This window comes from Delphinus delphis, chromosome 14, assembly GCF_949987515.2.
Source record: "Delphinus delphis chromosome 14, mDelDel1.2, whole genome shotgun sequence".
In the NCBI taxonomy this organism is placed as follows: domain Eukaryota; kingdom Metazoa; phylum Chordata; class Mammalia; order Artiodactyla; family Delphinidae; genus Delphinus; species Delphinus delphis.
In genome coordinates, this window is record NC_082696.1 from 8,347,261 (window position 1) to 8,370,331 (window position 23,071).

Consider the following 23,071-nt stretch of genomic DNA (forward strand, 5'->3'; position numbering starts at 1 on the left):
CCTCAGGCTGCTCCCAAGTTTCCATGGGGCTGGTGTTGGTTAAACTGCGGCCACAGTTTAGGGATTTGTCTTGTTCTAAGCACGCTCTAATGTGGACCATTTTTAAAGTCTTTATTGAATTTGTTACAATATTGCTTCTGTTTTTATGTTTTGGTTTTTTGGCCACAAGGCATGTGGGATCTTAGCTCCCCAGCCAGGGATTGAACCCGCACGCCCTGCCCCGGAAGGCGAAGTCTTTAACCACTGGACCGCCAGGGAAGTCCCTCTAAGCACCCTCTAAAGTGAGAAGTTTGCTCTTCCCCTCCCACCCCACTCCCATCCCCACTGCTTCCCTTGCTTTTTGAATCCCTGGCTGAGGACACAGCTGCAGGAATCCACAGCCACGACCAAACAAAGCAGGACGTCCTGTTTGCTTTCAGCTGTGGGGAGAGGCCGGGGCCTGTGTCAGAGCGGAGTGGGGACGTGCGCACGCACTTCGCTGAGTCCGCGGCTCTGCGGACTTCTTTGTTTGTCCAGACCCCTGGACTTTCTTTCCTGGGGACTTCAGTTTACACAAGGACTGCAGGTTGTTTAGCTTGAATGCAAAGATAAAAACAAAGCTTCTTAATGCCAACCCAGGGCCTGCTTTATAGCTCTCTATGAAGAGAAAAATCTATTTACTAAGAGTTGAGGCAAGAACGTGCCTTGAAGCTAAAGTACAGATTCCCTAGAGATGTTATAGGGATTTGCTTTTATTGCTCAACTTTGCTTTGCTTTAAAAATTGTCCACGTGTTTGAAATTTCAGTTTCCCCCCACCCCCAACATACATATACCTATCTCACTTCACCTTTTTTCAATGCTTGAATATCACTTCCCCAAAGTCCTGATTCCCATACAGTCTCCAGTTAAACCTCTTCTGTCTGCGTTTTGGGTGAGATACATTTTTTTTTTCACAGAATCCTTTTAAAACTTCTATTTTCCTATTTGTAGCGCCCAAAGTCTGAACACATAATGGCCGAGAGAGAAGTACATGTACTGAATATTAAAATTTTACAAAGGAAAGAAAATCTGACATTTTCAAAATCTCAAATATGGCTTTGAGGTTTTTTTTTTTTTTTTAAAGAATACTCTCTTCTTGTTATTGTTGCCAAGTTAAGGTAAAAATCGAGATTCATCCGTTTCCTCATGCACTAGTTCAGTCAGCATTTATTAAGTATGTCAGTCTGTATGCTGTGCTCTGAGGCTACATGGATAAACATGCCATGGTGCTATCATTGAGAAGGGAACACATATGCACGTAGAGAAGAAAGGTATGCACAATAAATAATTGTAATAAGTGTTGCAAAAGAGCACCGTGGTAAATTGTCTGCAGGATGGGTACCACCGCTGAAGGGTGTAAACAGGACACCATCCCATGTCTGTGTGCAGCCCCTCCCATCAAGAGGTGGAATCAATTTCCCTTTCCTGAATTCAGGCTGTTCAAAGACCTGATAGACCAACAGGATGAGACAGAAGGGGTGACATCACCTCTGAGCCCAGACATCAAGAGGCTGCCCAGCTTTCCTCCTCTTTGAAGCCAGCCGCCACGTTGGAAACTCAGGTGGGACCCCTGAATGGTGAGGGTCCCAGGGCAGGAGAGAGGCCACATGGATGAGAACTGAGCCACCCAGCTGACACCATGTGAGCAAAGATGAACCATCTCTTCTAAGTCCTGCCCAATTCCTGAAGCATAAGATCAGAGGCAGTGAGATGGCTGTGGTTTTGAGCTCCCAAGTTTTGGGTGGTCTGTTATAGAGCAACACTGGTGATAACCAGCACAATGTGGAATAAAAGTATGAATAATTCTACCTACATCATCTGGGAATGAGTCAAAGAGGCCACAGTGTACAAGGTGACAGTGAGACACCTTATCAAAAATTATCATTACCAAGCTTCCAAGGCAAGAAACGGATTCATATACAGCGATAGTGAACACCTAGGTGATGCTTATTCCATGCCTGGTGCTGTTTTTAGTGCTTTACGCTCATTAACTCATTCAGGCCTCACAGCAAACTTCTGAGGTAAGTGTGCTGCTATTATCACCCCCATTTTACCAGTGGGAAAACTGAGGTTCAGAGAGCTAAAGGACCTTGTCCAAAGTCACACAGCCAGTAAGTGATGACCAAGGAGTCAGCAGCAGGCCCTCCAGCACCAGTCTAGGCTTTTAGCCACCATGTCTCATTCTGTATAAGCCAGAGTTTGGGAAGGAGCCCAGGCTTTGTCACTTAACTATCAGGGTTCCATTGAGGGGAGGATTCTGTTGATACAGACATGTTTGAGAACCACTGGCCCAGATGATCACCAGGGGTCTGAGATTCTGCAGTTTGATTGGCTGTGCTTTCAGACCCAGCACCGCAACCCCGCCCTCCTCACCTAGCTGACTTCCAGATGCCGGATGCCGCAGGGCACATGGCCTCTCTTCCCTGTCTGGCTCTCCCATCCAGCATCAATCTAGCTCTTTTCAAAAGCTGCAGGGGCCAGTGACACAATCAGAACCCTGGGTTTGTCTGTGATCCTTGTGCAGGTCAGAAGTTAAGAGGAGATGAGGGTCCCTGCCAGCAACGTGATTTTTTTCATTAATGCACCAAACCTTGTCTAGAATGTAGTCTCTAATTCAGTATTTTGAAGTATTATTGAGATCTTTCTAGAAAAAGACACTTTTATATAAAGTGTCATTTTAAAATTGTATTACATGCTTAAAAGTTTAATTTTTCTTATTTGGGGACCATATTGATCATGGTCTATAACAGCAGTCCCCAACCTTCTTGGCACTAGGGACCAGTTTCATGGAAGACAGTGTTTCCACGGACAGGGGCGGGGGATGGTTTCAGGATGATTCAATGGCAATACATTTATTGTGCACTTTATTTCTATTATTATTACATTGTAATATATAATGAAATAATTACACAACTCATCACAATGTGGAGTCAGTGGGAGCCCTGAACTTGTTTTCCTGCAATTAGATGGTCCCATCCAGGGGTGACGGGAGACAGTGACACCCAAAGTGTGTTGCTTATGTCCAGTCTACTCAGCTTAATTGTCACTTGCCACTCACTGATAGGGTTTTGATATGAGTCTGCAAGTGGTTGATCTATTATGGTCTCTGTGCAGTCAGACCTCTCTGCTAATGATAATATGTATTTGCAGCCGCTCCCCAGCACTAGCATCACTGCCTGAGCTCCACCTCAGATCATCAGCCATTCGATTCTCATAAGAAGCGTGCGACCTAGCTCCTTCGCACGCACAGTTCACAGTAGGGTTCGCGCTCCTATGAGAACCTGATGCGCCTGCTGATCTGACAGGAGGCGGAGCTCAGGTGGTTATGGGAGTGATGGGGAGCGGCTGTGAATACAGAGGAAGCTTCGCTTGCTCATTCGCTTGCCACTCACCTCCTGCTGTGCGGCCCGGTTCCTAACAGGCCATGGACTGGTACCTGTCCATGGCCCGGGGATTGGGAACCCGCGGTCTATAACATTTGAGAAAATTCACGTCTGAGAATCACACTGATTCCATGGAGTGAGGTCTACCGCCCACATGTGTGTTATCTATATTTGATACCCACTAGAGGCCCCAACTTAGCTTAAGTGCAGTAGGCTTATAAAGTTTTAGTTTCCTCCCATCGGCAATTGGAAGCAATTCCTCCCCCAAGAGGAGGGTCCAGCCGGGAAACTGCAGTCTTGCCCCACGGTGGCCAAGGCCTAGGGGCTCAGGCTTGTCTCCTGCAGCGTCTGGGGGCAGTGGAAACTGTCCTTACTGCTGCCCTGGGGTCGGTTTCAGGCCTCCTCGGACGAACACCTGGAAACCTGCCCTTCTCTCTGGGGTCGCTGCCTCCTTGCTTTTCTTCTCCATCCTCCACTGAGTTCCACTGCAGTGTGATGTCTGTCCTCATCCCCATTACATTAAGAGTGTCTGCCTTGGATGTTCACAGCCATCTGTACAGAGAACCAGAAAAAGCAAACCTCCTCATTGGTACCGGCACCGCCCACTTCTCTAGGCTTAAGTCTGATCTACCGTTTGCTAAAAGGCTGCCTTCCCTGGGGGGCGGGGTAGAGGAAGAAAGTCAAGAATCCCGTCATGCCGGCTGGGATGGGCTGAGAGAAGCCTGTCTCCCCCCAGATGGATCCAATCCTGGACCAGACTGAGGTGAACCAAATTCCTCTTTTGTGCGGAGATTACACCATCATGTGGCTTCAGACAACTCCCCTGTACAAAGTAAAGAGAATCCTATCTGCTCTGTCAACTTTATACAAAAGTTATCAGGATTAAATGAGAAAAGCCAAAAGTAAACACTGTATATATCATGTACCATGTCGTTGTCATCTTAAATGATAATCGCGTGTTACAGAGAGAATTCATTTCTCACGTGAAGGTGTGGCCTTTTTTGTTTTCTGTTAGCGTTATATTTTTGGTAAGAGATGAAGCAGGGTAGGTTTAAAAATACTAATCATATTCCGGCCTCTGTTTCTTCTAGGACACTACTAATAAAAGCCAAGTTCTAAATTGTTTTGCTGCACAGAAGAGAAGCAATGTATTTGACATCGTAATCTTAAAATGAAAATCCAGTCTCCGCTGATTCTCCTCTTTTTCAGTAAATTGCCCTTTGCCAGGTCTCAGGAGCCCCCCAGCACGTCAGGGTCGCCGGTTGGTGAGAAGGTGTCTAAGGCACCTGAATGGATCCGGGAGAAAGCCCCCGACCCAGCAAAGGCGGCCGAGAGACTGGCTGCCGTAGAAGTGGACTGTGTTTTATGGGAAAAAAGGGGGACACAAGCCCGGTGGTAGGGACTCCAAACTCTGATTTAACCGGCAAGTCAGAAAGCCTCTGGCCTTTGTATCCTGAGTGATTTCGCTGGAGGGGAAGGCGCAGGACCAGGAGGCCTGCACCTGCAGAGGCAAGAATGCTCATCTGGGAGAAGACAGAGCTAAGGAAGTTTGTGTTGGAAGCTGAGACTGGAACATGTGTTTCCTGGCTTAGAGCAGCGTCCGCAGAAGGGCGGTTACATTAACCAATCCCCCGTCGGAGCAGCAAAAACCTGTTCCTTTGAGGTTCACCTCCTACCGAAACATGTTTTCCTAGTGTGAGCAGAGATGTCATGTGTCCTGGAGTTAGCGGGAAGGGGGTTTATCTGCTCCACTGCAGCTGTCTTAAGAGACCAGTGGCAGAAGAGGTCTGACCTTCTCCCCGGGACCCAGAGCAAGTTTCAGGAGAGGCTGGCGGGAGTTGATGGCCCAGCAGTGGAGCCCTGAAGCCACGGGGCTCCCTCCAAAGGTAGAGGTCTGTCCTTCTCACCTTCAGGGCAGATGGCAGGGCCCATGGTACTTAATCTTCCAAATTCACTTGACCTAAAAGCTTTTCTTTTCCAAGTTTATGCTCTGAAATGCTTCACCATTTTTCAAGGTGATGTCTAGATATGGAAAATTCAGAATATCCCTCCCCTGTTCACGTGGCTTTCTCTCCACACCTGATCACTGCTCCGAGGGAGCTGCTGTCATAGGAAGAAATGTCTCCAGCATGGCAGGAAATGGAGAAACAATGTGACGTCAACATTCATAAAAAAGAACGGTGTTACCCATCAGTTCCAGCATTTGGCCACTTCCTCAGCACATCTTCAAGTTTAAGAACTTTATAAACATTGCCACAGAAGGCACCACACCCTTAATTAAAAGTTTTGAACTTTGTATTAAGTTGGGTGTTTGATGAATTTAGAGGCTCTTCTCTCTGGAAATGAAACACATGCCCACACAGCCAAATGCCATTCCTGCTTGAAGCTGGCAGGCTTTGGGCTTCATCGCCATGGTGGCAGTTTTCAGAAGACATCGTGAGTTTCCATAAGACACATCAGCTGAGTGAGGCTTTGGAGGATTACTAACAGCTGAGAGGTACCGGAGCCGTTAGGATGAAGAGGAAGCTTCTGCTGTGTGTTTGCTTCTAGGCAGCTGCGAAAAAATTACGTGTTGTGCAGACACAGAGAATAGACCGGTGGTTGCCAAGGGGGACAGGGGGTTGGGGAGGAAAGGATTGGGAGTTTGGGATGCAAACTATTACATATAGAGTGGATAAACAACAAGGTCCTCCTGTATAGCACAGAGAACTATATTCAATATCTTATGATAAACCGTAATGGAAAAAATACATAAAAAAGAATGTATATATATCTATAGCTGACTCACTTTGCTGTACAACGGTAATTAAGGCAACATTGTAAATCAACTCTACTTCAATTAAAAAAATAACGATTACGTGTTATGTGCAACAAACATTTCTGCGGGCTCACTGTGAGCCAGGCATTCATCTGAGCACGTTACAGATGCTAACTTGGTTCTCGAAACAACCCACGAGGCAGGTACTCTTATTTCCATTCTAGAAGAGGAAACCCAGACACAGAGGCTGGGAACCTTGCCCAAGGGCTCAGAGCTCCTGAGGGGTCCAGCCAGCAGTGAGGCCCAGAGATGAGCCCCTCCCACACACTGGGAGGCCTGCCCCAAAAGGGCCCGCTCGCTCCCCCAAAAGGCTCCTGAGAGGAGGACGGTCAACGCGGAGCAGAGGTAATGATAACCCCTGTTAAGGTTTTAAGTTATGGATCATTAACTATGGCTTCCCGGTCACCATCCCAGGAGCTACCACCTGAAATGAAGTGTCAGGTGACCTGCGAGACCAGGGTGAGGGAGAGTAAATCTCTTGGGGAGAGAAACCCCAGGTCTTTATCTCTTTTTTTTTTTTTTCAATTTTTTTTTTTAATTCTTTTTTTTTTTTTAACATCTTTATTGGGGTATAATTGCTTTACAATGGTGTGTTAGTTTCTGCTTTATAACAAAGTGAATCAGTCATACATATTTATTTCTTTTTGGAGTAAAAGAAGGAAGCAGAATTGGCCACGGAGGGCCGGGGAATGTTTGGTTTTGTTACCTTCTGAATCCTCAGCTGAAAGGGTTTCCACAGTTGTTTTCACTGTCACATTGGCTGTTATTTCTTTGTTATTTATTTATTTATTTAAATAAATTTATTTATTTACTTATTGGCTGTGTTGGGTCTTAGTTGCTGCGCGCGGGCTTTCTCTAGTTGCAGAGATCGGGGACTATTCTTCATTGCGGTGCGCTAGCTTCTCATTGCGGTGGCTTCTCTTGTTGCGGAGCATGGGCTCTAAGCACGCAGGCTTCAGTAGTTGTGTCACACGGGCTCAGTAGTTGTGGCGCATGGGCTTAGTTGCTCTGCCGCATGTGGGATCTTCCTGGACCAGGGCTTGAACCCGTGTCCCCTGCATTGGCAGGCAGATTCTTAACCACCGCGCCACCAGGGAAGTCCATTTCTTTGTTATTTAACATCGTTCGTCCTTGGGGAATGTCGACTGAAATAAAAAAGCACAACCTGAAAGCTGAGAGTTATGTTTTATTTGACAGGCAAAACTGAGGACTTCAGCCCAGGACACAGCATCTCAGATCGCTCTGAGGGACTGCTCCGAGGAGGCGAGGGGAGGAGCCGGGATACACAGGAGTTTTTGCGACAAAGACCAGGTAGCCAAACATCAAAAGATTGCTGTTAATGAAAGAAAACCAGACATCTCAAGTTAATGAAATTAGCGCTTTCTATGTATGGGAAGGTGCAAAGTCCGGGCTCATTGAAATCGTTCCTTTGATACGCACCTCAGCTATCAGGGGCCAGTATCCTGTGCTTTTTCACCCAGAGTCTCCTCAAGGTGCACCGTCAGGGGTGGCTGCAGCGGCCGACTGCTTGATGGTGGGCATCCCGCCTCCATCCTGAGTTCCCCCAGGGCTCACCGCTGGGGCGGCTGTGATGTGATGGCTGGATGGCTGCAACATGCTCTGTTTACGGATACGGCAGGCAATATTTTTCATTCACAGTAATAAGAGTCTACACTCTGGGCCTCGGCTTAAGCTCTAACCACATCTTTCTCATCTGGTGCCCATTCCCCACCTCACGGGTGTGGATGCTTCATGGGCTTTTCCGAAGCAGAGATGTTCCTGTAAAACAGAGCGCTCTGGATCCAGCCACATGCAAGCTCACCTGGCACCAGGGAGTTCTGGGAACAAGACATCTTCAGTGATGAACCCAGGAAAGTTCTGGGCAAACTGGGTGGACTCTAGACTGTGCTCATACCCATCTCTTTGCCAAGGGAAAAGGATTTAAGCTATTAATCTCTATCTAATCTTAGCCCACTTGTGACAAGTACTGCTCTGTTTGTGAATCACCTGGTTGACACAGAGGAAAGACCCATTGGAGGGAACCCCCAGCTACCCTGGAGTCGGGCCAGATCCAACTGGGTTGGTGTTGACTTCACTGAAAGTTCCATGTTGAAATGGGAGTGAGCGGGGGCTCCTGCTGGGAATACTCTAGTCCACAGCACACTCATAGCACACCCCGCTCTGTAGCTGAAGTAAGGCACTGAGTAGATGTGCTTTGAAAAGAGCACCTTCACCTTTGGCTTCTGACCCCTGATACCAACCTTCCCTAACTCACCTCTCAGCCCAATCATTCACTCCATGAATAGGGCAAAATGCACATTCGCTGCTCTGCTCTGCAACTCCTGTGTGATAGAAATACTAGAAATGACTTGGACTAATATTTGGACAAATATTTATAAAATCACAGAATAATCCAGTGAATATTATCTCACTCATGCTTTGGGCTATTTTCTTTCTGAAATGTTTGCAAAGAATTAGGAGATCTGGAGCACCATCTTGGTACCAGTCTTTAAGCTTCAGCACAGTATACAATTTTTTTTTTTTTTTTTTTTGCGGTACACGGGCCTCTCACTGTTGTGGCCCCTCCCGTTGCAGAGCACAGGCTCCGTACGCGCAGGCTCAGCGGCCATGGCTCACGGGCCCAGCCACTCCGTGGCATGTGGGATCCTCCCAGACCGGGGCACGAACCCGTGTCCCCTGCATCGGCAGGCGGACTCTCAACCACTGCGCCACCAGGGAAGCCCCTATACAATTTTTTAAACAGATGAATTGGGGTGTAATTGACATGCTATCAACTTAATTGCGTTAATTATATTAAATACGATTATAATTATATTAATATATTACATTAATTATATTAAATATAATGTATTAAGTTTAAATATATTTAATTATATTAAATATAATGTATTAAGTTTTGACATATGTATAAATCCATGAAACATTGGTGCGATTGAGATAATGAAGATAGCCATCACCCTGAAAGTGTCGCCGTGGCCCATTGTAATCTCCTCACCACCCGCTCTCCTTTCCCAGGCAACTACTGATCTGATTTCTGTCATTGGAGTTGTTTGCAGTTTGGAGCTGTTATAAATAAAGCTGCTGTGAATGGTTTATGTACAACTCTTTGTGTGGACATATGCTTTTATCGTCTAGGAGTGCAATTACTGGTCAAGCTGTAGGTATATGCTTAACGACAACTTCTGAACAGGTCATAACATTTTACATTCCTACCAGCAGTGGATGAACATTCCAGATCCTCCATATATTTGCCTATACTTGGTAGGGTTAGTCTTTTAAATTTTTGTCAATCTAATATATGTGTGAGTTGTATCTTATGGTTTTATTTTTCATTTCCTTAATGATTAATGATGTTGAGCCTCTTTCGTGTGTGTATGTGCCATTCGTATATCTTCTTTGGTGAAGTGTCTTCCAAGACTTTTGTCCATTTTTATTGGGCTGTTGGTCTTCTTATTTTTGAGTTTTAAGGCTTCTGTATGTGTTTTGGAAACAAGTCCAATATCAAATGTATACTTGCTTGCAAAGACTTTCTCTTAGTATGTGGCATATTATCTTTTTTTTCTTAGCAGTGTCTGTTGAAGTTTTGAGTTTCGATGAAGTCTAAGCTATCAACTTGTTCTTTTATGTATTGCGTTTCCTTTGTTGGAAATAAGAAATCATTGCCTGACCCAGGGTCACAAATATTTGTCCTCTGTGTTCCTTCTAGTTGTTTTATACATGTTAGGTTTTACAATTAAGTCTATAATCCAATTTGAGTTAATTCTTATATATGTCATGAAGCATAAATTGAAGTTTTTCTTTTTCCCAATAAGGATATACAATTGATCCAGCACTATTTGTAGAAAAGACTGTCTTTTCTCCACTGAACTGCCATTGCAGCTTTTTCAAAGTCAGTTGTCCATACATGTGTGAGTCTATTTCTGGATTATGTATTCTCTATTCCACTGTTCTACATGTCCACCAATACCACAGTCTTAATTATCATTTCTTTATAATGTCTTGAAGTTAGGTAGTGTAAGTACTCAACTTTACTCTTCTTTTTCAAAGAATTTTAGTTATTTCATGTCCTTTGAATTTCCATATGAATTTTAGAGTCAGCTTGTGAACTTTTATGAAAAAAGCCCAGATGGGATTTCATTGAAATTACATTGATCAAATTGGGGAGAATTGTTATCTTTAATTATGTTGAGTCTTCTGACCCATGAACACAGTATATCTCTCCTTCATTCAGGTCTTTAAGAATTTCTCTCAAGAGTGCTTTGTAGGCTTCAGTGTACAAGTCTTGGACATCTTTTGTCAGACGTATCCTTAAATGTGTAATATTTGAGTGTAATTGTAAATAATTTTTAAAATTAATTTCAATTTCAATTTCTAATTGTTCATTTCTATTATATAGAAATACAGTTGACTCTTTTTTTGTGTGTGGTACGCGGGCCTCTCACTGTTGTGGCCTCTCCCGTTGCAGGGCACAGGCTCCGGACGCGCAGGCTCAGCAACCATGGCTCACTGGCCCAGCCGCTCCGCGGTATGTGGGATCTTCCCGGACCAGGGCACGAATCCGCGTCCCCTGCATCAGCAGGCGGACTCTCAACCACTGCACCACCAGGGAAGCCCCAAGTTGACTCTTATATACATTCATTTGTATCTTTGCAGACTTGCTAATCACTTATTATGTCTAGTAGCTTTTTTCTAGATTTCATCTGATTTTCTACATACATGATCATTTTTCTTTCCAATCCAGATGCTTTTTATTTGTTTTTCTTGCCTTATGACACTGGCTAGAACAATGTTTGAATGGAAGTGATTTCAGTGGACATAATTGTCTTGTTCCTGATCTTAGGGAGAAAGCATTCAGTTTTTCACCATTAAGTGTGATATTACCTGTACATCTTTCCTAGATGCCCTTTGTCAAGTTGAGAAAGTTCTTTTTTCCCCCTAGTTTATTGAGAGTTTTTATCATGAATAGATGTGAGAGTTTTTTCAAATGTATTTTTCTGCATTTATGCAGATTATCATATGGTTTTCTTTGTAAGTGTGTTAATATGGTGAAATGAATAGAAAGATTTTTGAATGTCAAACCAATTTTGCACTCCTGGGATAAAACACACTTGGTCATAATGGCCACGATTCTTTTTATGTATTGTTTATATATTACCAGACTCGATTTGCTAAAGTTTTGTTAAACAATTTTGCATTTATGTTCATGACAGATATTGGCCTATAAATTTCTTTTCATGTAATACCCTTGTCTGGTTTTATTACCAGCATAATGTTAGCCTCATAGAACGAGTTTAAAAGTATTCTTTTCCCTATAATTTTCTAGAATTTGTGAAGAGCTAGTATTATTTCCTCCTTAAATGTTTGATATAATTTACCAGTGAAGCAATCAGGGTCTGGTGGTTTTGAAATAAAAATTTGATTTATTTAAAAAGCATAACGTTTTTCAGGTTATTTATTTCTTTGTGAGTGAGCTTTGGTAATTTGTATCTTCAAAGGCTTCTTTTTTGACTTCATCTAAGTTGTCAAATGTACTGGCATAAAGTTATTTATAACATCCCCTAATATTTCTAGGTTCTATAATGATTCCATCCTCTCTAATTCCTGATATAAGTAATTTGTACCACCTCTGTGTGTGTGTGTGTATATATATACATATATATATGACAAATATTACTATGTATACATATATTTTCTTATCAGGTTGGCTAGAGGTTTATCAATTTTATTGTGATTTCCCTTTTCTGTGGAACTTAAAGAAGATCAAAAATCGGGAAAATAAGTTATTTTTTAACCCCCAACAAGCAAACTAACTAATAAACAAAACCTCAAAGATAGGTCCAAAGCATTTGGACCAAATCTGGTTGTATCTTTTTCACCTTATAATCATGAATCAAACCCATTCTGTGTAGAACTGCTGTTGCACCTCATAACAGAACAAATTGGATCATATAATTTTATATAATTCTGAAGTTAGGGGACATAACTCTGTCAGTAATTTCCTTTATATGTAAGGATTGTTTGACAATAGAAAAAATAGGAAGTGAAACCTTACCCCTGCAGGAATAGTAAAAACTAGTTGCTTCAGGTTCTTTCCTGTTCATGCTGAAGAAGAATGAAAATGTTTCTTGCTTTTGGAAGGACCCCAGAGACCAGCCTTGCTACTGAAGAAGGTAGCAACTTTCCTCTCTGAGACAAACCAGAGAGGGGTCAGGTTACAGCCACTCAGCAAACCTCACTGGAGAGACCAGGATCCTTCCAGCGGGAATAAACCGTCTGCCATCAGGGAGATAAAGGAAGGAAGAGGCCAGGAAACTGGAAATGAGGAGGATCTGTGTTGAGAGAAGTGACAGGAAACACAGAAAAGCAATGACTCTCAACTCTCTGAGAATACTGATTGTGTTGCTGGCAATGATGTCCAGACCTCCAATCTGACTCATTCCAGTTCCTTTGCTGTTAGAAGTTAGACATGTAAACACAGTGTCTCTAAGGGTGTTTCAACTGCTCATAACATCTGTTGGCTTTAATTAGGCACAAGGACCCGGCCACCTTCCAGCTCATTCTTTGCAGACCATGATTTTCATACCACTGATCTGGATCATTCATTTCAAATCCAGACAGGAAAGAAAAGATCAAACAGTGGTTGGCACCACAGGGAAGTCTTCATCTGAGGGCAGGGACGTTATTCCAGCAGGAAAACACTTCCTGTTATCTATCCCGTTGCTTTATAATATCCAGGACAACCTTCCTTCCCTGCCCCACAAGATGCAACTAGGACTGGACATTTGTAGAGGCCAGTTCTAGATAGATGTGGAGCAGGGTTCTGGAAGAATGCTTTACCTTTAAATCTTTAAAAAAAAAAAAGCATAAGTGGCTGGAACATTAAAATAATCACAAGGAATACAAAAGGTTGTTTGGAGTAGATTTTTGATTGCGTTAGCCTCCTAGAAAAATCTCTTTATCTCCATAACGCCTGGAAGATCTACTGACCCTAGCAGTGTGGTTTCCTGTTCCCTCTGCATTTGCAACTGGTTACCTTGGGCTGCTCTATACTGGGAGCTTCTGAAACACTCCAGATTCACTATGTCAGGGCTCAGCTCACACCTTTTCTCCCCGTCCTGCTTTTGCTCCAGAATGTCTGTGTTTGCAAAAGTGGTTCAACCCACAGGTTGAAACATATCAAGGCCACAGTAATAGCACCACAAAAGGCTCTCAGCAGAAGTGGCTTTCTAGCAACTCCAGGGGTCACACAGCTGTTTAGGGGCAAAGGTGGGGTTAGAAAGTGTGCCTCTTGTCTACTTGCAGGACTCTTTCCAGCAGGATTCTTTCCAGTCTATCCTGCTCTCTAAGCCACTGTTTTTCCAAACTAGGTCAGGGTCTCGAGGGGACGGCTTCCCAGTCCCCTCACGGCCTCTGCGTAGCACAGGGGCCGACCATGTACACACAGCACTCTCGCCTGTGCTGAACCGGTGTTGCATTCCCAGAATTCCACCTCTCTGCCTGCTTTCAAGCACGGGGCAACCTGGTCTATCTCTGGCCGTTCCTCTTCCATTCCTCCCAGTTCTGGGATGGTTCTGAGTAACAAAAGCCTCGACTGTCCATGTTCACGAGGCAAGGGCTTACCACCCTCACATGGAGCCCACGTGGACACATGTGCACACGCGCACACACACAGGAGAGCATGCAGCTAACAGCACAGCATCCAGCCATGAGCCAGGACCTATTCGGCCATTCCAACGGGAACAATTCATCTGGAACATCACAGGTGGGCTGCCCCCACCCATCTCTGCATTCTAGGTCTAGCAGCTGGAGTGCCTCCAGGATCCTGCAGCATTAGGAGCAGGGCAAGAGTGGGAAGAGGGAGGACATGTATGTAGACTGGTCTGAACAAGAACTCAATGAGAATAGGGGCTGCAGACAGGTCCCCCCCCCAGCGCATACGTCATCCTTGAGGGAACGAGTAGACGGTGCCCCATCCAGGTGGACGATTACACACATACAAGGATAGATGGGAAAAAGGCTGCCCAGTGAGTTTGCCAGGGATCAGGGCTCGGCGGACCTGGCAGGGGCCTTGGGAGCCTTCAGCCCACAGGTGTCCCTTGCCAGGGCACCCTCGTGCAAGGAGGAATCTGCCCAAGAGAAGACGGACCCCTCCAGTGACAGAGTCTCTCTCTCCCTCCCCCTCCCCTGGAACATGGGGTATGAGAAGAAAAGTCAAATTACTCAGTGAAGGAAGAAGCCAGTACAGCAAGAGGGATACATAAGCAATGATTTAAAAGATAACAGCCCAATTTTTCCAAATCATGGGACGGATGCTCTTTCCACCTCTTTTACATAAGTGCCCCCTGACCTTGTGGTCAGGACAAGGCTCCAGGAATCAGCACTGCTCAGTCACCACATCTGTGGACGAGAAAACACAGGGCGGTGTGTTTTCTCTTTTCAGAGAGCGCCCTAGGAAGACTGCTTTATAAATGTTTTGAGGTTTCCAGCAGTCCTGGGGCTGCCATTCTTACACACAGGAAAGCCGTTAGGTACATTTATTTTCTTCTCTACTATCTGACCAGGCAGGAGATTGTCTCCGCTCATAAAACCATCTGTCATCTCTGCTGCTGGAAAGTTCATCAGTGATTTAGGACCTTCTTTCCTTCTCGTCCCCATGTCGCACACGTGTCTTCACCTTTCCTGGCGAAAATGTCCTCCTCTGGTAAATTTCCCAGTGGCTGGCTGAGGTGCAGCCTCGTGCATTTGGACTTGAGCTCCTTTCCCATGTCCCAGTCAGCCAGCAGCCAGCAGGGCAGTCTAGTGAACAGCGTAATGGAAATTCAGCTGACGGGTGGAGGAGTTCCAATATAAATTTCCCTTTCTCACCACAGTTTTATAGAACTGTGCAAAGATACACATCAGCACTTTTGCAAGTCCAGCTTTCTTCTGAAAAGAATCAAGCCCACCAAAGCTCTAAACTTTTATGCTGTTATTTTTAACGGTTCAATCAATTACCCGGCACATGGCGCTCCTGTAACCCTATCCTATGCCATAAGAAGACAGTTCGAATAACAGGGTTTCAGGAAAGTCTGCGCCACATCAGCCGGAGTTTTATGTAACCCACCTCCCGCTCAAGGCTTTACTTAGTGTATTTTCTCCTGCGTTCTCAGACGCTGACCTTTCTCTTTTATCCTGATGTCTCATTATTGTGGTTTTTTTTTTTTTTCGTATATGGGGGAACATTCGAGCTCTGACTATACAAGGCAGCATTTCCATAAAGCACTTCCCTAGCCTCTATCTGTAGGTGAATATCTAGCAAAGAGGGTTGGCTTGCTCAGGCGGGGTTTAATTCTATGGGATAGGACTGAAGGGAGAAAGTATTATGAACAAAGTGACAGCCCTCAGTAAGTTCTAGCAAATTCCAAAAATATTTTATAGGCTTTTGATCTCATTATGCCCTCCTTGGTAAAGGAAGCTTACTATGCAGTTATCTAATTTTTGTGTACTTCTCATACGATAACTTTGAGCTCTCAAGTGGGAAGATCAATTTCATGGCCTTGCCCTTACACTTCAAAGTGAATCAAACAATGGCGAATGGCTACAACACACTTCAGAGTTGATATTGTAAGTGTCCTTAATTTATGTTTCCTCACTTCTGTGTCAAAACGAAAACTTGACAAAAGGAATTATTTTGATTTACAGGTATAACTGGTCTTATATAATATGAGCTCCTTGAGGGCAAAACTGATGTGCAATTATCTTTTTTTTCTGGACACCTCAGAAAGTAGTTTTTGTAACTGGATGGGACCTAACCCCAAGGGCTGGACAGTCTCCCAGACCTAGGAGGTCACAGCATTCCTCACCCTTGGTCCTGGCGTGTACCTGCACCCGCCCACCCATCTATCTGCCAGGGCACCGCCTGTTCATCTTTCAAGACCCCCTTTTTCCAAAAAGTCTTCGTAGACTTCCCTGCCCCCCACACAGTAGAAATGATCACGTTGTCCATCGAATCCCCACTGCATCCTGTACAATCCTGACACCATCAGGTGCCTAACACTTTTTTTAAATTTATTTTTTATTTTCAGCTGCGCCGTGTGACATGCGGGATCTTAGTTCCTCAACCGGGGATCGAAACCTCGCCCCCTGTACTGGGAGCACGGAGTCCTAACCACTGGACCACCAGGGGAGTCCCACACTTTATTGCGCTTACAGCTTTACGTGTGGATGTCACTTTCTCACTCGGGGTTTCCCAGTCTCTGTGCTATTGCCGTTGTGGGCCAGATAATGTTTTGCTGTGAGGCTGCCCTGTGTCCTGTGGAACATTTAGCATCATTCCTGGCCTCTACCTACTGGATGACCTGCTAGCATCTGCCCCCCGCTCCAAAACCGTTGTCAGACAAATGTCCCTCGGGAGGCAAAATTACCCCAGTTGAGAACCACTATTCTGGACTTTGAGATCAGAGGGTGATAACAATGTTTTACTTATCTTTAAATCCCTAACACCTAGCGTATTCCCTGCTGTAGAGAGGGCATTTAGTAAGTATTTATTGAATTTTGAGACTCAAGTGAATTAATACATGTTAATAAGTTATTAATATTCAAAAATGTTATTATTTATTTATCTATTAATTTATCTATTCTTATTTATCTATTATCTGGAACTATTGCCCAATCTCAGCTATAGGTAGTGGTGGTAAGACCAAGTTTCTAACTTTAGGGTGAGGATTAACTGCGAGGTGTCAGCGCCCGGCACCTGTGCTGTGCAACGTTTGTTGACTCTGAACTTGGGATGACCTCTGAGCGGGATCATAATCATTGAAACTCTGGCTGACACTCTGGACTCCTGCGCACAGGCTTGTGCCAGAGCCCTGGTAATCCTGGATTCTGGACCCCGTCTTAGGTATCGACGTTAGTTATGAGAGCTTGCTCTGACTTCTGACTGTAGGCCTGGCCTGGCTCTCCAGCCTCCAGACCGCTCACGTCTCCCGACTTCTGAAAGGGATGGGCCCCTTACTTGCCGTAAACCTGAACCAAGACCTGTTCCTTCCTGTCTCAGTCACATCTGCTGAGTTAGCCCATGTCCTGGAGTAACTTGTTTTGCCATTTTCTGGGCCCTCTGATGAGGTTATTTGAAAACTGTGTAAACCCTGCAAGATCTTATACATTCACCCTGGTTCTGAGACTCACTTGAAAAGTAACCAGTTCTGTTCAACAGCTGAGTCTGGGGCTCTCTACTGTGTAAAATCGCATGGTATCTTTAGTTTCTGACGCTTCAGTGTGTGAACATGGTTCATGACAGAATTCAGTAAGTAATAAACAATCAGAAGGGGCGTCTCCTTTAGACCCAGGATAACATAAGAAAGACAATGAGATTGGCTCGAAGCTTGGGCAGTATCAGTCTCATCACGACATCAGTTGCCCCCCTTTGAGCTGGAAATGTGACCAAGTGATCCCCACTCAGAGGAGTAAACTTTGACAAAATTTTATGTAGTTTATATTTTTATCCATCTTGCAAATTCCACTCCTAATTTTCTTTCCGCCTTCCCGTAATAATCATAACAACGTACATCCCGTAATAAGGAGTATGATGTTAGCAGAGATCAGAAAAGCTAACCTGTGAAGGGACTTTCACCGCCATAGCATTTCCCAAACCCAGCGGCTCATCTATTCATTCCCCTAGCCCTCCATTCATTCATTCACCTGTTTACCTATTCATTGATTTGTTCATTCAACAGATTCAGTAGCTGTGATGTGCCTGGTGCAGTGCTAAGACCTGACTTTCAACGGTGAGTGAGAATGACACAGTCTCTGCTCTTGTAGAGTTTTGGTTGAGCGGGGAAGACAGAAAATAACACATAATCATGCAAATAAGTGTACAGTCAGCACTGCAGCCCATGCTACAGCAAAGTCGGGGAAGGCTTCCCCAAGGAAGCAGTGCTGAAGATTTTCCTTTAAAAACCTACTTATTTCTAGGAACCACCTTCAGAAATTCTAATTCAGAGGTTTGAGGTGGGCTCCCGGGAAGGTGCATTTCCTAAGAGCACAACTGAGACTGCGCAGCCCTGACAGGCGGGGAGGCCACGCCCACTGAAAGTTCCGTCCAGCGCGCTGGAGAGCTGTAAACAGATGGGTCAGGAAACCAGAAGAAGAAAATGCAGGTGAGGATCAGTCTGATACAGTCTCCAGCTCCAAACCCCACTTCCTAGCACATCTGATTCTCTTCCAATCTTCCCCTTTTAAAGACAATTCCCATTAAAAAAAAAAAAAAAAAACCTATGCTCATCACCTCCAGCTCAAGGACGGATACCAGCTTCCAGTCCTGTTCAATGTTGCCCAAGCTTATTTCTCTTTATGTTCTTTTTGCTACTCACTAGTGTCTGTGTGAGTTCCTGGGTCCCCCGTGAGAGATCCAGTTCTTCAGAACCTTAGAGCTCGGAAAATTTGTCGTGAAAGTTTATCCGAGAAGAGATTTCCAGATTCTCTTTAGTTATTTACATGTGAGCAATCAAAAAGCAGGATTGTGTTAAATGATTTAATTTGCCTTTTTTTCCTTGTGTGATTCCAACCTAAAACCAGCAGGACTGAATCCATGAACGGTCTGATGTTACTAAGCTGTAAAGGCTCCCCATAACCCCCAAGCTGTCAGGGCCTAAGAAACTCTAGACCCCAGAATGCAAGAGCCAAATCGCCAAATACCTGTTCTGCTACCAGTAGAGATCAAAGATTCTGCTTCTCATTTATAACTTCTTTACTCTTACTTATACCAAAGAAGTGGTAGCCAAACCGTAAGTTTCATGACCTTGATGTCTCAATGACCTGCAGGATCCAATGAGTCTGTATTTATGATAAATACAGCCTTTGGAAAGGCTTTTAATGTGCTATTGAACTGGTGTCAAGGAGAAAATGTCAAAATACTAAAAATAGACTGAAGTTTAAAACCTGGCCTCCGAGTCCACTAAAAGTTTATTCATTTCTCTCATTTTATATACACAGAAGTGATCTCACACTGCCACATGGTAGAAGGAGCAGAGTAATAGGGAAACAGTCAGATGGGCTGCACAGAAGTTCCCAGACCGGGACTTTGTGAGTGATGAGTGGCCCGCAACAGCACAAAGCATTGACTACCTGCTCTATCTGCTCAAATCTTCCCTTTATATAAATGATTTCCAGAGTTTGTTATTTTTATCTATGCCATCACAACTGTATTGAATCAGATCTAGCTGATTTACACTCATTAACATGTGTAGAGCTGGAAGAATAGCTAAAGAATCTCTTGTCTAGGAGTCTTCAAAATATGTTCCTCAAATTGCTAACGTTCTTTGCAGGTATTTCAGGCTCTTCCGTAAGTTTGAGGTGGAGGCTGAAGGGCAGATGACAGGGGTCCGGGCCCAGGCTCCAAGCCCCAGCTTCAACCAGGAATGTTGCATTTGTATCTGTTACTTATATTAGGATGCTGAATTCAGATTATTTTGAAAAAATTGCTGTAAAAACATTATGCTTCCCAACCCAGTCATGAGGCTCAAATGACCGAAGGGTTGAGAATTCCCGAAGATCACGTAATTGAATAGTGGTAAAGTACGGTGGAAACTTGTGCTTCTGGGCCTCAATACAGTTTGCAGATTTTGAAATTTTAATCTCAATTACAGATTTCAAAACCCTCCGATTAGTCTCTCAAATGTTTCTTTGCAATACTGTATAAATTCATGCTGTGCTTTGACTGGGAAAAACTCAGTAAAAACTCATGTTGTTCTAATTCATTCTTGAACAACAAATCCTTAGAATTCCCAAGCTACTTTATTTTCTTAAGCAAAAAACTTTCAGGCACAAACCCAAATGAAATTCTCCAATTTGGAATTCATCTGAGCACTTATATAATTTATTCCAGGGATAGATAAGAGGCTCAGTTAACATACCAATATGGATTAATTGATCGTGACTGACCAAGAAAGATCTTGAGGTCACCACTGGCCACAGAGATAATGCAGCAGTGATTAGCGATGTCTGCCATGGACATGGGAGGAAAGTGTGGTATGACTGCTTCATCTTTGTCATCCCCAGCCTCTTCTGATTACTATGCTTTGGCTTACAAATAATCTTGGAGTTGTTCCCTTTCCCAATTAGATGACGAATTTTCAAATTCAGGGACCATGACTGAATGCCTAGCAAATTGCTATATGTAAATGTAGGTGCTAATAATCACCTACATCAATTCCATCATACTAACTGATATCAATTAGTATGATGGAATTGAGTTGAGTTGAACTGAATAAAATCAAACTGAATCAAATTGAATGAAACGGTTCATCTAGATAGGATCATCAAAGTAAATGCTCAGTGGAGAATGCATATATACTCAGAGGCCAAAAATATTTTCAACAACACTTAAAAATAAAAATATTCTAGGGCTTCCCTGGTGGCACAGTGGTTGAGAGTTCACCTGCCGGTGCAGGGGACATGGGTTTGTGCCCTGGTCCGGGAGGATCCCACGTGCCGTGGAGCGGCTGGGCCCGTGAGCCATGGCCGCTGAGCCTGTGCGTCCGGAGCCTGTGCTCCACAACGGGAGAGGCCACAACAGTGAGAGGCCCGTGTACCACAAAAAAAAAAATAAATAAAATAAAATAAAAATAAAAATAAAAATATTCTAGATTTCTTCTGAGAATATCTCTCAACAAGTTAATTTAAATTGACCCATGGTTTCTAAATTTTTTTTTTATCTGCAGGGTATCAAAGCATAATCTTGGAACAAAATTAAATCTAAACAAAATTAAATGTATTTTATAACTGTGCTGTCCTTGGCTGCTGAGTTATCAGTGGTCATGAAAAATGGGGATGTAGATAATGGAGATCATGGAAAATTGATTTGTGAACATTTTTAAAAGAATGATTGGAAACAGGAATGAATTAGATCACAGAAAGGAGCCAATTCCACAGAAATTTGCAAACATCACGAGACTGGATGCTGTCTTTCCATGATGTTATTTCTGAGTTAACTGTCCTTCCCAGGGAGCTTTGCTCTCAGCTCTCCTCAACAGCGTACCATTCTCAGCACAAAGCTGAAAATAGAGTAGAAAGTGTCTGAGTCACAGTGACAGATAACATAGACTGGGTGGCCTAAACAGCAGACATTTATTTCTCACATTTCTGGAGGTTGGAAGTACCAGAGCAGGGGGCCAGCATGTTTGGGTTTTGGCGAGCGCTCCCTTCCTGCCTCGCAGATGGCGTTCTTCCGGATGTGTCCTCACATGGCAGGGAGAGAGCAAGCTCCCTGGTGTCTCTTCTTATAAGGGATTCACCTTCATGAACTAATCACCTCCCAAAGGCCCCACCTCCTGTCACCACCATACTGCGATTAGAGCTTCAGCATACAAATCCTGGGGTGGAGGGGCACAAACAGTCCATCCTTTGCAGGGTGTGAGAAGAGAGATGGGTCTAAGGCTGACCTTGGGGGCAGTCTGGGCTTTCCAGACTCATTTGAATAGGGGACATCAGCAAAGGACAGAAGAGGTGAGACCACAGAGGAGGAGAGAAGCCCGGGGGTGGGGAGTGCGGGGGGTCACGGGGCCAAAGGAGAAGCCGTGTCTTCCCTCTGCAGTGGAGTTGACCCACTGAGGCACCTCTCTGTGCTGTCTTCTTCCAGGTCAGTGACAGACTGAGCCCTGATGGCTTACTTTTACTTGCAGCCACGTTGAGTTTGCTTTGCTGGTCTTCAGCATGGGTTTTAAGTACAGACCGTCTCCAGGAAGAAATCTTATTTGTGCCTAGTAGTTATAAATCTCAGCCCCTCTGTGACCAAAAATGCACCTTTGATTCTGGGCCTCGCTACCCTGATCCCACCGGGTGGCAAAAACGGAATCTCCGTTCATTGGATGCCCCTCCCCTTTTCTGCAGTCGTGCTAAGTTCTATAGTGCGTACATTGAGCCAAGCCATCGTGCATGTGGGAGGAGACAGGTCCACGTTGTTCAGTGGTGTCTGCTCAATGGGTGTCTGCTGAGATCTCCCTCTGATCGTAGGGTCTGTGGTTATCAATCCTTGTAAGTCCTGTCGACTGGCCTCTTGCAGACCCAGGGGCTTAGCTGTTACTTCTATCCCTCCCCTGGGGCACAGGGATAATTCTGCTCCTGGCTTGGGAACCTTGATGAGACTCGCCTTGTCTGCCTGGGTTTGCTGGTCCCTCCCCAAGTTCCAGCCACTTGGGCAGGGCTCTTGTGGAGCTACCCCATCGAGCCCCCCTCAGATTCTTCCCAACTTCCCCAGGCTTTGCTGCCTTGCCAGAAGGTGGAGTGCAGGACCACTGTCCAGGGAAAAGAGAAGACCGGCCACATTCTTCTCAAAGCTCCTGCCATCCACTATCTTGTTGATGCTTGCACTCTCCATTTGCCAACAGAGACGCTGGGAACGCAAAGCCAGGAGAGATCATAGGCTCCGTTATTCATGACTGATCTTCAGCACTGAGATCTGTGTCAGTCAGGTAGCTCAATAAGTAATTACAAAATGAGTTAATACCTTAATAAATGAATGGATATCTGCTCTTCACACCACCACATCCCCCTCCCAAGACAATGAACACAGAAGAAGTAGCCATGACATAGAGGGGGAAAAAGGGGAAGAAAAAGACTTAATATTTCCAAAATATTACCCCCGCACGTGTATTTTGACCTGAATTTGTAAGGAGCTCAAAGATAAATCTCTGCTGTGCTAATAAATGACCTCCGTATCACAGGAGAAACACAACAGGTGTGGGTCCTTTGCTCCTGCTGCACATGCAGGATGAGCTGGAGACACTCCGCTCACTGTGGTCACCCAGAATCCGGGATGGTCAAGGATCCACGGCAACACTTGCCTTCGTGACC